Consider the following 16,485-nt stretch of genomic DNA (forward strand, 5'->3'; position numbering starts at 1 on the left):
AGATGAGATTTCCTCGGGAGAGGTGTGTCTTGAGATGACAAGCAGGCCTAAGGTAGAGCCTGTAGAACACCAGTGTGTAAGGGAGGGACAAAAGAATAAGGCTGGAAAGACTGAAAAAAACTGGAGAATGAAGGGCAGCCAGAAACGTGGTAAGGAAAATGCCCACAGATGAAGTGAGGTATCCTAGAAGCCCGCAATGAGAGTGATTCCAGAAGGTGGGAATCAATAGTAGGCAAGGAAATGTTAACTGGATTTCGAAATAAGGAAGTTGTCAGTCACCTTTGGGGAGGTCGTTTCTGTAGCAAGATGGGAGCAGGAGCCAAAGGAGCAGGTGAGTAGGAGGGAGCAGGTGGAGAAGACACATACAGACACGTTCCCTGGCTCAACAGGGAAGGAGAAAGATGGAGTGGTAGCTGGGGGAGGTTCCAGGCTGAATACTGGCTCCTTCCCTCCTCCAAGTTACGCTCTGAATAGATGAACGATACCAGGGTCTGCTCACCTGCCCTAGGTTTTACTAAAACCATATTATCAGTAGTCAGGAATCACTGATCTTCTAAGTGACTTGATTTCGCTAAGAAGAAAATGACGGAAATGAAGAGAATGGAAGATATCACAACATGCCAAGGAAGCTGCAATTGACCTCTTGATTCCATAGTAATAATAAAAATTGTTTTTATTATATGAATACGAGCCAACAGTTGCTGATCACTCATGGTGTACTATGCATTGTTTCCAAGACCAGACACATATAACTCACTTAATCCTCACAACAGGGACCCCTGAGTGATGCTGTCAGTTAAGCGTCTGACTCTGGGTTTCGGTTCAGGTCATGATCTCAGAGTCTTGAGATCAAGTCCCACATCGGGCTTCAAGCTCAGTGAGGGATCTGCTGAAGTTTCTCTCTCCCTCTCCCTCTCCTCCTCCCCACACTCACGCTCTCTCTAAAAATAAATACATCAGTCTTAAACAAAAAATCCTCTCAACAACCTCATAAAGTCAACCCTAACCCCCATTTTGCAGATGCAGAAACAGAAGCAGAGAGTTGAAATAACTCGTCCACAGTCATGGACGTGTTGGAGTCAAGATTCTTTAGTTGTGTTTCTCCCTGACTTGCCCTAGAGACAAAGGAGGAAAAATAAACTGAAAGGGTCCAGGGCAGGAAAGGTGAAGTAATTCAGAAGTTGCCAAGACACTTTCATTCCAGAAAAGTCCTGGCATGAAAGGAGAGCAAACTGGTCTGTAGGTACTCCCCGTTCCTTTTTCCTAGTGGCTCAGAAGCAGACAATGGTTTTCTCCGAGCCAAATGCTCTAGGCCCTGCTGGCACTCAACTCATAATTATGTCCTTTGAAACTCTAGTCGTCTGATGGCTAGAGCACAGAGGTGAACTGAAGACCTCAGAGAAGCTACTGAAAAGCAGAAGACAAAAAGTCATTCTTATCAATGGTCCTTCCAAGCTAATTTCATGTCTGCACATCTTCGAACCATTTACCGAGGGCCTTCATACTCATGGTCTCATTCAATTTCCACAATAAGCCTAAGGTAAGTAAAGAGGAGCTGTGTGACCTCCGGATCTTGGCGCATCCTCGTCCACCTTCTTGGAACATCCTCCTCTCCTTTTTTCTTCTGTTATTGCTTCGTGATCTGGCTTATCACTTCCTGCGTTTTGGTCCACTGACTTAGGGGAGGGAAGGAAAGTCAGAGTCTCAAACAAATATATTTTGTGGCTGGTGGTGGTGGTGGTGGTTCTAGACTAAGTGAGTTTATGATCTATGCCTCTATTTAAAGGGAAGAAACACCAATATCTGTCCATCTTTGGCTGCCTGAGTACATCAGAAATACTCAAAAGTAAGTGAAATCTATCTCAGGACTTTATAAGCCTGTATTAGTCAGGGTCCAGCTGGGAGTAGATTCATTATCCATATTATAGAATAAGAAAGTTTTTATGAAAATTAGACCTTACCCAATTATGGGAAAAGCTGGGGAAGTAAAAGTCCTAAGGGAGATATTTAAGTAAAGGCGTATTTGAAGGATCAAAAACAGAGTCACAGATAATCTGAAAAGTCAAGAACATGCAGCCACTAAAGTGGGTTCACAGCAGGGCAGTGCAGGAAGAGATCTTTGGGAAGCCATGATGTCTCAGAGGTACGGCATCTGGGGGTGCGAAGCTGACGCAGTGGTCCAAGCTGCTGGTCATCAAGAGGAAAAGCTATATGAGCTCAATCTGACCGGATACCTCTGTCCCAGCAATAATAGAATAATGGCTACTGCTTCACTTCCACCTTCCAAATCTTGTATAGGTTCCTCTTTTGCACAACTCATGGTTCCCAAAAGGAAACCATCTGCCACTCCCAACTAAGCAAAGTCAACACAGCAAATCCAGCACACACCCTGAGGAAGCAAAAGGGAAACTGAAGCGAGGGCTCACCGGCACAGTAAGAGGTATCACATGAGAGTCAGCACTGACTCCTCTTAGTCTCCCCCATGCCCAGCTGTCATCAGAATCTATAGCTTGGATCGCCACATGATACATGCATCCATCCTCTCTTCCCTGTCTCTATGTTCATCACCCTAGTTCTGCTTCTCTTCACCTTTTGTCTTAAAGATTGAACATCTTTCTAGTTCTCCTCTCACCTTGCTCTCTCTGGCCTAGGCGTCCCTGGCACTTGGGACTTCTGCCTAGAATACTCTTCCTCTCCTTATACTTTGGGTCTCCATTTAAATATCACTTCCTTCTGGAAAAATGTTTGGATCCCTCAGAAAATCTGAGTGAGATGCTTCTCTCTTCTGGCTCTTGTTATACTTTAAGTGGTATTTAAGGCTGTGTCTTTCTCAGCATCCTCATCAATGAGTGCCTGGCATGCAGGGACTCCTTGATTGTCAGATGATTGACTGACTGAATGAATGAATGATGAATGAGTTAATGAATGATGTCTCCCCATTCCTAGTGTGTCTTCTCTTCAGTTGAAATTATCTTTTCGAAAGCCTGAAGCTCTTCAGTGGCTTATCATTGCCAGTGGAAATCCTCATCTTGGCATTCAAAAACCACCACATATGATCACAGTCCATCTTCTCTAATCATCTCCCAGGAATCTTCTACATGTTCCTTCTGCATACCAACCCAACTGATACCAACCCAACTGATACCAACCCAACTGATAGGTTAATTCCTAAGAAAGAGTAATTATTTGTCATCATAATCTTAAAGATTTTATTTATTTATTTATTTATTTGACAGACAGAGATCACAAGTAGGCAGAGAGGCAGGCAGAGAGAGACGGGGAAGCAGGCTCCCCGCTGAACAGAGAGCCCGATGCGGGGCGCGATCCCAGAACCCTGGGATCATGACCCAGACCAAAGGCAGAGGCTTAACCCACTGAGCCACCCAGGTACCCCTGTCATCATAATTTTAAAAACAGCTTTTATCTAATGAACATATATCACATACTAGGCACCATGATAAACATTTTATATACTACATCTTACTGAATCATCACAATGACAATCACAATAAGGGACCAGGTTCTCATCTCTTACTGTCATTCTAGAGAACACTGAAATTCAGAAGGGATGTTGTTTGCCCAAGGTCACATAGTAAATGATGAAATCAATAATTATTTTTCAAAAGCATTTTATTTATTTATTTGAGAGAGAGAGAGAGAGAGAACATGAGCAGGGGGAAGGGGCCAAAGGAGAGGGAGAAGAAGGATCCCTACTGAGCAGGGACCCTAATGCAAAGCTTGATCCCAGGACCCTGAGATCGTGACGTGAGCTGAAGGCAGATGCTTACCTGACTGAGTCACCCAGATGCCCCAAAACCAGTATATAAACTCAAGGGTTATCTAACTCCAAAGTCAAGATCATAACCACTCCATTCTACCACATGTAAGCAGTTTTCAATGGCCATCTGTTTATTTAATAAATGAGGTGCTTACTATAACCTAAACACTTTGAATAGTTTGTCTCATTTGAATTCTCAAAGCAGATTTATGAAAGAAAAACTATTACTCCCAGATTATAGATGATAAAAGTGAGGCTCAGAGAGGAGAAGTCCCCTACCCGAGATCAAAAGGGGAAAAGCTGGACTTGTGTGCCATAAGTGGACCACTGTCAGAATCCCCATCATTGTAAGGGAAGCAGCCCTAGTCACCCTCTTGTCTAAGTGCCCTTGCTTGATGGGTAAGGAGACAGTTCCCAGACAGGCTCAGTGACAGCCCCAATGGTGGTAAACCAGAACTCCAGCTTCCTGTCCAGTGTGTTTTCCATTATAAGATCTGTTTCTTTCCCTAACCAGAAATTGATTTCAAGCCATGGTATGATGAGAGCCAAGTTGTCCCAACCGGACAACAGAGAGAACACCCAGCCCATCCAGTCTTTGTTCATTTTGTACCCTCTGCCTATTAAAATTCAGCATCAATCTGCTGGTCGTCAGGCCATTTGTTTCTAAAATAGAGGGGAGAATGAGTCAGAGGGATGGTGCCTGCCTTCCAGGAGCTTCAAAGTAAATAGTGACAATACTGATAGGGACACTCTGACCGTTAGACAAAGGTCCCATAAAAACAAGCACTCAAGACTTTCCATTCACACAAGCCATAGATTCAGCGAGCCCTGAAATGTGCGTGTTTATCCTGAGTAGTTTCTGAGGAAAAACATCACCTTCCTGGAGGAGATGGGATTTTAAGAATTGTTAAAAGGCTGCAAGATACAGAGTGTATCCACCCAGAACCTAGACACTGAGTACATTGTGAGAAGACATAGAGATGGGGAAAGGAGTTTCAGACTGGAAGGGCAGTGAATTTTCTCATTCATTCCACCATTTCTTTCCTCAAAATTTATTTCTGGACCACCTACTACTGTGAGCCAGGAATTGTATGAGAGTTTAAAACAGAAGAGCTTAACCTAGAATCGGCCAGGGAGAGGTCTTTTCTGCTGAACTCTGAAACTAGGAGATTGGGTACATATGGGGAAAGCATTCTGAGTGAAATGAGATACCAAATTGTGGAAAGACCTTTAGTTCATTTTATGGATTTTTACTGTTAGGATGTAGCAGTTCTAAAACTCCACCCAAGAATTCTTTGATACTCTTCCCTTCGAAAGGAGCTCTAGGTTGCTCACCTTGAATCTGGGCTCTCTGATGCTGTGCCAGATTCTGGGGTCAGGTCTTAAGAAATGGCACCTTCCACTTTGTGCCTTTTGGGACACTTTCAGAACCCAGCCACCACATTGTGAGGAAGCCCAAGCAGGTGAGACTGTCAACAGGAACTGAGGTCCCTGACCCTTCGCCCCAACTAAGCTTGCCGATGCTAGCCGGCTCCCACTTGCCAGCCATATGAGTGAGTCATCTTGGAAGTAGATCCTCCGTTCCCTAGTCAAGCCACTTCAGCTGATGCTGCAAGGAACAGAGATAAGTGTCCCCCCACCCCCACCACCTCTGAACCCTGCCCAAATTGTAGATTCTTCACTTAAACCCATGGTTGTATTGTTTACAAGATGATTCATGTTTGGAGTACGTTGTTACATCATAATAGATACCAGGAATATAAGGAGAGAGGAAACCATCGAAGCATCTTGGGTGTGAAGAAATGAGGACCGTGACAGTTACTCACTTCGCAGGGATGTTCTGAGAACTGAATGAGATCATGAACGCAGAGCTTTGCCAGGGCTGAGGATCCAGTCCTCAACAAATGTGAGTTATTGCTGCTGTTATTTTTAGAGTTTAGGGAAAAGGAGGAGGGCGTAAGGAAATATTCAAAGGAGGAGTTAATGTTCCCTTGGACTGGAATGGTGACAGTGCTGACAAAGTGGATAGGCTGGGAAGCTACTCAGGATGTAGACTTGAGGGGCTGTTGTAATTGATGGATGGGGAGGGCAAGGAATCATAAAACTGGAGAATCACTCCAGCGTTTCTGGCCTTGGTCCGGAGGCGACAAGGACAGAAGACTACTGCTGAATTTGATTTCCAGCACCCGGAATTTCACCATCCAGACAATTTTACCTTCATTTCCTTCTGATGAACCAATCTGCCTCCACTCTTTGTCCATTTGACGTGAGCAGAGCCGATCCATCCCTCCTCCTCCCGCAGGCTGGACGTATCACCGAGGCCTCAGTGATCTCCTATGTGAGTCGTTCCAGGACCAGCATATGATCCCAACAGGCCATCAGAGCCATCAAGCCATCAAGGCCACCCCCTCAATCTGGGGGCTTTTCATTTATTTAACTTTGTGGAAGAAGTCTCTCTTTTTGCTTTGGAACTTGATACTACAACTGTACAGAGCTGGACCTACTGTTTCCCTCTCACAATTGAACAGAGTCAACACGGTGAGGGCCAGAACCAGTGGTGACAGTACTTGAGTATACGCCAATTAAAATTTCAAAAAATAAAAGTGTAGGTGTGAGGAGTCCAGACAAGGAGACTAAGAGAAGCTCCTTATTCTTTTTCCCTTTTTAAAAGATTTTATTTATCTATTTGTCAGAGAGAGAGAGAGAGAGAGAGAGAGCACAAGCAGGCAAAGTGGCAGGCAGAAGCAGAAGCAGGATCCCCAGCGAGCAAGGAGCCCAATGTGGGACTCAATCCCAGAACCCTGGGATCATGACCTGAGCCAAAGGCTGCCAATTAATTGACTGAGCCACCCAGGCATCCCAAAGCTCCTTATTCTTGAGAGGCAGTGAGACTCGAGTAGAGAGCTTCCAAGCTTCAGGTCTGAAGATTCCAATGCCTTGTTCTTTTTCCCAGTAAGATTCTCTTAAATTCACTGGAACAATGCTAAAAGACAACCTCCAATCCTGGCAGGAATGCTAACCCATCATACCCCCTCGTGGCAGTGACAGTGCCCTTGCCTATAGGAGTTAGAGCCTCAAGGAGCAGAGAGAGCCTTATGGATTTCAAGAAGGGATTCTTAATTTTGTCTTCAGCCCCACTCTCCCTCCCATGGTAGTTCAGGCTTTGTTCTCTCCTTCCAGGAGCCCAGGTGGGAGCCTCCCAGCCTCCCAACTTCAAGCTTTACGGAAGGGTCCTCCTAGCATGTAAATCCAATGATGCCATTCTCCTGCCTGTAACCTTTAATGAATCCCCCTGTCTTGGGTTTCAGTCCAAATTTCGTCAAGGGACATAAGGTCCATGACTCAACAGTTGACCACCTGCCCAAAATCATCTCTGGCCTCCTCGGCAGCCTGACAGTCCAATCACACCAGCCTCATCAAACGTCCTAGGCAGCACGCAAGTGTTCACTGTGGAGGTGAATTCTCACCTCCGGACCTTTAGCCCAAACACCTGCCCTTTGTCGATCTGTTGCACACCCATTGATCTTTGCATACCGTACTCAGGCATCACTTTTCCTGCGAAGTCATCCCAGAGAGCCCCCACTCCTTCTTCTTGTTCTGATTTTATACTCTCTTTCACTACATATGTTAGACAGCATCGTATTTATTCCCCGTGTCTTCCCTAGTGAAAGTCCAGATGCTGGATGGCTGGGGGGCTGGGGGGCTGGGACTGTGTCTTGTTCACCTTCATCCCCAATTTTTATAATAGCATTTGGTGTGTGGTAGGTTCTCAGCAAGCTTTTGACCCCTAGACCCTTCAAAGTGTAGCTCGATTGCCACCATTGAACAATAAACTTCAGGGACTTTCTTATCATGATTACCATTTGTGTGCATACATGAGTTAACCAACTATAATAATAAACGTAACTAAAATCCTATGACTGCTTGAGGAAGGATGTTATTTTATGTGATCCTTGCAACAGGGGACCTAAAAGAACAAGCTCTCTTACGCACCCCTCATCCCACCAATAGATATGCACTGAGGTCACCAAAAAAAGAATAGAAATAAAAATAAAAAGGAGGAAATAGTAGAGCTTCTCTTGATATTTACTTTTATCTCCATTTTTAAAAACTTTTATCTTATATGTTTTATAATATACCTAATAGTGTATCGGAATGGACGCAATTTACAAATAAGAGAATGCACATAATTATGGAGGAGTACTTAAAATTATTTTACCGACAGAGTCCATGATCAGAGACCATGATCCCTGTGTTAGGGAACGTGGGCTCTGTGGTCCAGTCCTCAAGCAAGAAATGCTATGTGCTCTGCCAGCCAAGTCGCAAGGTACACAGTTTATAGTCCGTGATAAATATCTGTCCGGATTACATGCCTGAGTTCAATTCCCATCTCCACATTTTTCCTATCTCTGTTTCCCAATTACTAGAAAGAGGAAGGAATAGCAGCATTTACCACGTACTGAGCATTAGCCGGATGCCAGGTGCTGTGTTAAACACTATTACACATTATCTCATTTCGTATTCATACCACTCTATGAGGTAGGTGCTATTGTCCCGGACCTACAAATGAGGAAACCAAAGTGAGAAAACTTGCCCAAGATCACAGAGCTACAAGTGAGAGAGCCAAAATCCAGTCCCAACCGGCAAGGGTCTCCTAGAATGAGTAGGTTAGAGAAGAAGGGTAGCTCTGCAGTCAAACACAGACTCTGTCATTTATCTGGGCTGTGCACCAGTGTGGTCTCTACTTAGAGATAAGCAATACATTGTTTTAATGTGTGGTCCAAACCCCATGACGGCCTTCCAGGCCAGAGGCCAATGAAACAGGCTGCAGACAGACTCTTGCCCTTCTAAAGGCTGTTGCATGCCTCGTAGTACCAACGGGAAAGTGCTCTTATAAACAGCTCCATTCTTCGCCATCACCGCCCGCCACCACCCCCATCGTGGCAAGATGCCCAAAGTCATTAGCAGTGAGTACATCAGTGTTTAAAGTGAGTCTCAAAGAAAAGAATAGCAAACCAGCGTGCCTTGCCTTCTGATGGCATGACCTCACTCCATCGTTTACTTGAAGGCAACAACTGCGAGAAGGCAGAGGGAGTAAAAGACTTTCCAAGGCAGGTAGCTAAACAAGAACCAGAGAGGCTGAAGCAGCCCTGGGCGTAGGTCCCGGACCGTCGCCCACCACGTGCCGGTGCACTTGCTTCATTCCTTGAGACTCCCAGGGATTCCAGCTTCTCAAGTGTACCACCAAACCAGGCTCTCCTTTCTGCCTAACATCTGTGTCTTGCACGCGGCCAGCTTTCCCACCCCCCACTGCCCATTGGCAGAAGACACCACTCCACCCCACCCAGGAGAGCCTTAGCAGGGAAAGAAGAGGTCAGCGAACCCAGAGTCTCTGTGACAAGGAAACAATGACTTGGCCAAGGTCACCCGGTGACTGAATTAAAAAGGAAAGTCAAGGTTGCTGGTGTCTATGCAGGACTCTACTGGGTTCAAAACCTGATTTGGATGCCTCAAGAGTGTCAAGTCCATAATGTACTTGGGGAGCTTAGGTGAGACAGAATATTCTCTTTTCTTTCCTTCTTTTCCTCGAGGAATGTGGTCTGGCCCCAGGGGACGGGGTGGGGGATGCACTTCAGAGGCACTTGATCTCAGGTTGGCTTATTTCTGACACCCAAGGTGAATAGGCCTGAAGACCCAACTAGGCTGGAAATAGAATTAGGAAACATGACATGTCCATGCCAATCTGTAGCATAGCCAAAGCCAGAAACTACTCTAGGTGGAGAGGGAGCTGGCAAAAGAAGGGGGCATGGAAACCTCACTCTCTTGGCCTCTCCCCGATTCTACCCCTGCTAGGGGAGGAGTGCTTCTGTGGAACAGAATTTGTAAACCACTAATCTATCATCACCATCACCCCTCATTTTTTTAAAGAGTGGATACATATATTTTGACAAAGAAAAAATGTACTGTTGCTACGTGTAACAATGTGGATGAATTTCACAGAAATAACATTGAGTCAAAGAGCTAGATGTAAAAGAGTATCTAACATTTGCTTTCATCTGTGAGATTTTCAGAAACTGGGCAAACCCATCTATGTTGATAGAGGACATAAGAGTGGTAGATGTTGGGAGCAGCTCTCAACTTAAAAAAGTAGGAAAACAAAGGTTTAAAAAAAGAAAATGGCTTGACATCTGATTTACAGCCAAGTGAAATTTAAGGAATTTCATCTCCTAGACTTTTTTAGAAATATCCAATTTTTTTACAAATATCTATTGTAACTCTACCAGGTACCCCTTTGGACTCAAAACATATAGAAATACACAAGACCGACAAATTCCTGCTCTCGTGTTGTCTACATTCTAGTTGGGGGATCCTACCTCCAAGTAAATGAATGAATCATGAATGAATGAATGAATGAATGAATGGCATGATATGCAGAGAATTAGAATAGGACGATAGTGAGTGGCTGCCTGGCTACTTTAGATGATCAGGAAAGGTCTATCTAAAGAGGTAACTTTCCAGCTGAGACCTGAGGGCTTGGCCAGGGGAAAAGGAAGAGGTATTCTAGGCAGAAGGAGTAAAGTGCCAGAGCCCTAAGGTGAGAAGGAACTCTTTCTATGTAAGGGACAGCACTTGGTCCTTATGGGGGAGCAGAGCGAGCTGGGAGAGAGAGGGTCCAAGTTGGAATCAGGGTGGTAGATGGGGCCAGAACACACAGGGCTTGCTAAACTGTGGGGAGGAGTGTGAAGGTTTTTCTGAGTTGAGTAGAAGAAAGCCATGAAAGGATTTTAAGCAGGTTGGAATAGTGACCTGACATGACAGTGTGTTGCCTACTGTGAAGAGTACGGGTTTCAGGAGAGCAAGCACAGAAGTGGGGAGACTTGTCGGAAAACTAATACCTAACCCCACGTGAGGGGTGACTGTGGCATGGCTAGGGACAATCAGGTGTGTTCAGGATGTCATTTGGAGGGACTCACTTATAGATCAGCTATAGGTGACAATGCGAAAGAGGACTCTCTGACAGCTCCAAGACTTCGGACTTGAACAACTGAGGGGATGCCGAGCACCAGGAAAAGAGCGTGTCTGAGGGAGGAAGATGGAAGCAAGGAGTTTCACTGTGGCAGGTCCCTAATTCTGGGATGACTGGCTACAAGAAAGCTACCTCCCTTTTTTTGGCCAGTTTCTCTGTCCGTATAGGGAGAGCCCTGGGCCAGCTCTCAAAAGGCCCTGCCAGCTTCCCCGTCAGTCCATCTGCACCCGGGAGCACAAGCGTCCACGGAGGGCCTGCCAGCGAGCGTGCGTGAGACCTGGAACCCGGACCGTGGGCTTCACCAGCCACTCGGGCACATCGGCTGCTGGCTGCCAGTCTCTCCCAGGGAGACTCGCTGGTAACTCACAGGAACATTCCCAGAAAATGCAAACCTCGCTCTTCAGAAACCCACAGCAAGAACCATGTAGGAGGAGGATGTGGGGTGAGGCCCAGGGACACGTATCTGCAGCCAAGTCCCAGATAAATATGACTTCAGTCCTCTGGGCCTAGGGAGCCTGTCCTTTCTAAGTAGAGGCCTGATGCCTCAAATGCACAGCCACAGATCCAAACATAGCATTTCTGACCCCCGGGGACCCCATCTCTCCTGTACTGATTCCCTTTGAGGCCAAACAAGATTAGAATAAGCTGTCTGTCTGCTGGCCCGAACTTTCAAACAGCTGTGAGAAGTAGCAGATGGAAGGGCATCCTTCTGGGAGACCCAAGGCCGAGGTCTACGCACGCCTATGCAAAAGACTAACCTAGAATGTGACCCTGAGGGCAGGCCTGACCCTTTCGGAGCCTCAGTTTCCTCACCGATGAAATGAGGGTGTTGTGCCATTGCCCTCTGGCTCTAATATGCTCAGATTCTAAAACAGCTTTGAAGTTGGTCCCTGGCTACCTTCAAAAGGAAGCCCAGGGGACCAGGACAGGGTGAATGCTGCTCTGTCCCCATCTTACCCCCCCACCGCCCTATAGTCACTTACTGTGCTTTCTCATGCCTTTGGGGAGCAGAGCCTGCAAACAGTCCATTAAGGGGTACATAGAATAACAATTTAATTTGTGTTTCTTATAAGATATTTGGCTCCCACGCTTGTAAGGCAGAGTCAGAGAACATATAATGGCCTTTCATGAGTGCAGTGCCCTGATGTGCAGTGTGCTGTCCTGGGGCGGCCTGGGACTGGGGAAATTCAAAGGACCCCAGCTTCAATTCCAGCTGCCGCTCCCTGCTCGCTCCCAACCTCCCCTACATGGCCTTGGGCAGCCACCTGACAGCTTGACCTCAGCTTTGCCCTCTGTCCCGCGTGTCTCTGCTTCTTGACTCGTCTCTTCTGGAATGCTACCTGGAGAAGTCTTCCCCAAGCTGTGTGGGGCTTCCCCCAAGTAGATGTGGCTAGTCCTTTACGTGTGTTTTGTTTTGTGGTTTGGTGCTGTCGTCGTCGGTACTGTTCTGTGTATCCTGCTGCTGCCTGGGGAGTCGGTACGTCCCACAGGTAACAGGGCATCAATCATTTCTCCACTGTCAGATCAGATGCTTCCATCCCAGTAGCAGGTCAGCTGCTTCCTTTTATGAAAATATTCTGAGGCCAATGCCTAGGAAGCCTCGCAGAGCTGTCCAAGCCCCTACTGCTCCACCTTGAGGGAGAATACAGCTTCACGCCCTGCTCATGGCCCCTGACCCGTCACCAGCTCTACCTTCCAAACCAGGGGTGGACCCCACAGGTGGTCTGAGATCCGGACTGGGTCCCCTGTTAACACTTATCAGCAATGTCATTGCTTATCACCCCGTTTCTTAAAATCTTTGAGTGGAAAATGAGACCCAGAGGCAGCTTTTGTGAGACTGAGTGTCCCACCTGGGCTCTGCATCTCACGAAGGAGGGCTCAGTGTCAAGGACCTTTTAAGGGAGATTTATTGAGAAAGGAGGCTGATTGGAGAAAAAGGAGGGAAGGAGAAAAAGAAAGAAAATGAAGAACTAGAGGGCAAGAGAGGGTATGCCATGGAAAATTCAAGTGCCCCAAAAGAGTCTCTGAATAAAGAACATAGAGAGGTCAGTGTCTTTATAACTTCAGATGATGCGGACTACTTTTCTCTTTCCTCTCGGAGATTTGTCATAGGCAGGAGCTTCGTAAAATCCTTGTGAAGGTCTGCAGTTTAAAAATATATATTTAAGTTTCACCTAATCCTAACCAAACTTGGCCCTAGGATCTGGCTTTTTTTGCAATGCTTATTAACATTCCCAGAATATAAGTCTGAAAACCTGATCTAAAGGAGCCCAGTATGTTGGGGGTGAAGAGGTATAAAGGGGACTGGTTCCTGTTTTCAGGCAGGTTACAAAATAGGTGGATAAGACTTTTCTAGATAGAGAATTTCACAAGATTTAATGGACAGCTGAACATAATGGGAAGGATTGTTATTCTTCAGGTAAGTGGTGCAGACAGAACATGTTAGGCATTCATCGGTTAATCCGCAAGTTTCTGGGGCACCTGGTATGTAGCAACCACCACCCTGGGCCCTAGAATATCTCTATAAGTTAGACATAACCTTCTGCTCCCAGAGCTTTACTGCCAGCAGGAAGAGGCAAAAAATGACTGCACACGTGAGTAAAGCTAGAATCACAACTTGTAAGGAGCTCCCTGAAGGAAATGAGCAGGGTTCTCTGATAAAATAATGGATGGGAACACCTGCTCGAGCTGGAGCCAGCAGTCATGGCCATTCCAAAGCAGTGACCTTTACATCTCGGCTTGAGAGGTAACAAGAAGCCAGGCACAATGTGATTGGGGGAAAAGGACCCAAAGACACTTGAGGGGCAAACTGGGGGTGTGGGCCAAGCCCTACCTATAGCATGAGGAAGGAGGAAGGAGGAAAGGGCATTTGGGCACTTATTAAATTAAGCTCTATGATATGAGCCCCTAACGTGATTCATGGAACTTTCAGTAAGCAAGATGACCAGCCCTTGACTTTTTCTAGAGCATTCTAGTAGGGAAGGCATGAAGCAGCATAGGCAAGTAAGGGAGTGAGGTTCTTTCAGAGAGTGAGGAAGATGTTATGAGGAAAATAAAGCAGGTGGCGGGATGGGCTGCTGAAGAGGCAGTATTAAAGAACTTGACTGGAGAAGGTCTCTCTGAGCATCTGATAGTTCAAATGAGATCTGAATGACAGAAAAGAGAGGGCTGGGTGCAACCTGTCTGGGAAAGCCCATCCTGAAGCGATGAAACAGCAAGAACCTTGAGGTGGGGAGGGAGACCAGGGTGTTGGAAGAACCCAGGGAAGTTTCCAAGTGAAGAAAGAAACATTAATGATGACAGAATGGGAAGAAAGTTAAGATGTGTTGGAAGTCCCCTTTGGCCAAACAGCTTCCAGGTATGGATATGAAGGGTGAAAAGTTTGGGGAAGTACACACCAGCCACTCGAATATCAGGGTAAAAAGTTGGGACTGACCTTCACCCCGCTTTCCTACACTTTACAACACATTGTTCCCGGGGACAGTAAACTCCCACCCACCCACTTTTATTACCCACAAAATGCTGTCGGGTGTAAGAAATCACAATAGTTTGAGATTAACTGTTTAGAATATTTCAGTAATGGCTAATCTGACAGAAATTCCTTCTTGTCTTCCAATATGCACTCTTCCCTTCTTCTTCTGTCATATTTTACCCAATTTTAGCTAGCAATGTGACTACATTTCCCAGGATTCCTTGTCGCTAGCTTTGGCCACGTGACTAGATTCGGGCCAACAGGATGGAAGCAAACAGCAAAGTCAAGCTCTGGAATGTGTCCTTAAGGGAGGGCGTGTGTCCTTCCTTCCCCTCCGGAACCCACACTTCCCCTGCTGTCTGGATTGTGGATATGATGGTTGGATTTCCATCCTTGATCTTGAGGACAGGGACACCCCTAGGGATGGTGATAAGAAAATGGAAAGAAGCCTGCATCCCAAATGGCTGTGGAGGTCCCCTATCAGCCACCAACTGCCCCAGGAAGTATTTTATATGACACAGAACCAGATTTCTCGCTAGTTTAAGCCACTGTTCTTGTGGGAGCCTTAGACAGCTCCGGCTAGGTGCTAGCTAATTCAGCCGCTGACTACAAGTTGTAGCAATGGGTAAGATGAGCCTACTGGAATGCAGGTGAATGAAATTGTGCCCATTATAAAGACAGCCTAAAACCCAACACAAACATGCAAAGAGTCCACATGCAATAGCTTCTACGTATGTGTACGTTTTTCACGGCCAACTTTCACAAATATCAGTACTTCCAATTTTTTTTTGATCACAGGTTACTCACCACACAACTCAGAACAGATCCTAACGACGTTTTTGTCACAACACTAAGCCAGAGAAGCGCACGTGATGTTTGATTTCGGGAGTCGGTGAAGAAGGGCACGACGGACACCCTCCAGGGCAGCAGGAACTGGGATCCAATGAGAAATCATGTGATTCCCGTCAAAAGAGACACAGCCTGTGGATTAATGTTGGTTTCTCATCGAGTTGAACAGAATCTTCTCTCTGTGACCCCGCAATCCTACCCCTCGTGTTTGCCAAGGGAAATGAAACCATTTGTCCAAACAAAGACTTGCACATGAATGTTCAGAGAGCTTCATTCAAGTAGCCCCAAACTGGAAACTGCCCAGATATCTATCAGCAGGAGAACGAATAAACAAGTTGTGGTACATACAATGGAATGCTTCTCAGCGAGGAAAAGGACTGAGCTGAGATGCATGTGACATCACAGAGGAATCTCAGAATCCTCAGGGTAAGTGAAAGCAGCCGTGTGTCAGAGCACGGCCTGGGTGATCCCACTTATGTGCTCTTCTTGAAAAGGCCAAACCACTCTGAAGTGACAGAAAGCAGATCGGTTATGGCCTGTCTCTGCAGTAGAAATGGGGACGGACTACGAAGGCACACAAGGGAATTTGCTGGGAGGGAGCTGTTTCCGAGGACACTGATCTCATGAGCGTCTGCCTTGGTCAAAATTCTTTAAGCTGTAAGTTGATCCTAAGTGCCTTTTATTGTATGGAAGCTGTATTTCAGTAAAGTTGATTTTAAACTTGCTCTTTTCATTACCAAGCTAAACAGGGGTGGAGGGGGGGCCGAGGGTGGGAATCCCTTAGGGAGAGAAAACCAAAAAATAGGACATGAAATAAGAATCCCAAGTTTAATATTACATGGGCAGATATTCTGAATTGCCGGTGCCTTTTTCTGAAGCAAGATGCTTCTTCCGTGAGCACTGTGGATAGCTGGGCTCCAAGAAGAGAAGCCGCAGGGATGGACTTCACGACGAAGCAGCTCCAGCCCTACCCGCGGATAACCGGGAGGTGATGAGAGATTGCGCGCCAGGGCCAGACTTGCTTTCATCGCAGATACCCCCAGGGTACCACTTTCTAAATCATCTGTGGTGAAGAACCAGGTGCTTTTTGTTGTTGTTCCTTGTTTATTTTATAAAATAAAATCACGTATGCTAGAGGTCACAGCATGTCACCTTGCTTTGAAAGTCTTTGCACACTTCTCACCTGGTCACAGGCTGTTAGCAAATGCACACAGATGGGCCCAGATGCTCTGAGGGCTGCCCTCAGGCCAGAGCGGGGGGTGTGGAGGGGAGCGTGGGGGTTGGAGGTGGGCCTCAATGACTTGGGCTGGACTTAGGGAGAGACTGCTGTCCCTTGTGAGCAGACGGGCTGGAGCCAGA

The 16,485-nt window shown here is 46.3% G+C and overlaps 1 long non-coding RNA gene across 1 annotated transcript; it reads left to right on the forward strand.

Annotated features, from left to right (window-relative positions):
* The first annotated feature begins 882 nt into the window (after nt 1-882).
* On the forward strand, nt 883-16,267 carry LOC131831744 (uncharacterized). The gene is made up of 3 exons (XR_009353786.1): nt 883-1,540; nt 15,076-15,783; nt 16,005-16,267. It is a non-coding gene; the product is annotated as an uncharacterized LOC131831744 (long non-coding RNA).
* Nucleotides 16,268-16,485: the final 218 nt, after the last annotated feature.

This window comes from Mustela lutreola, chromosome 5, assembly GCF_030435805.1.
Source record: "Mustela lutreola isolate mMusLut2 chromosome 5, mMusLut2.pri, whole genome shotgun sequence".
NCBI lineage: Eukaryota > Metazoa > Chordata > Mammalia > Carnivora > Mustelidae > Mustela > Mustela lutreola.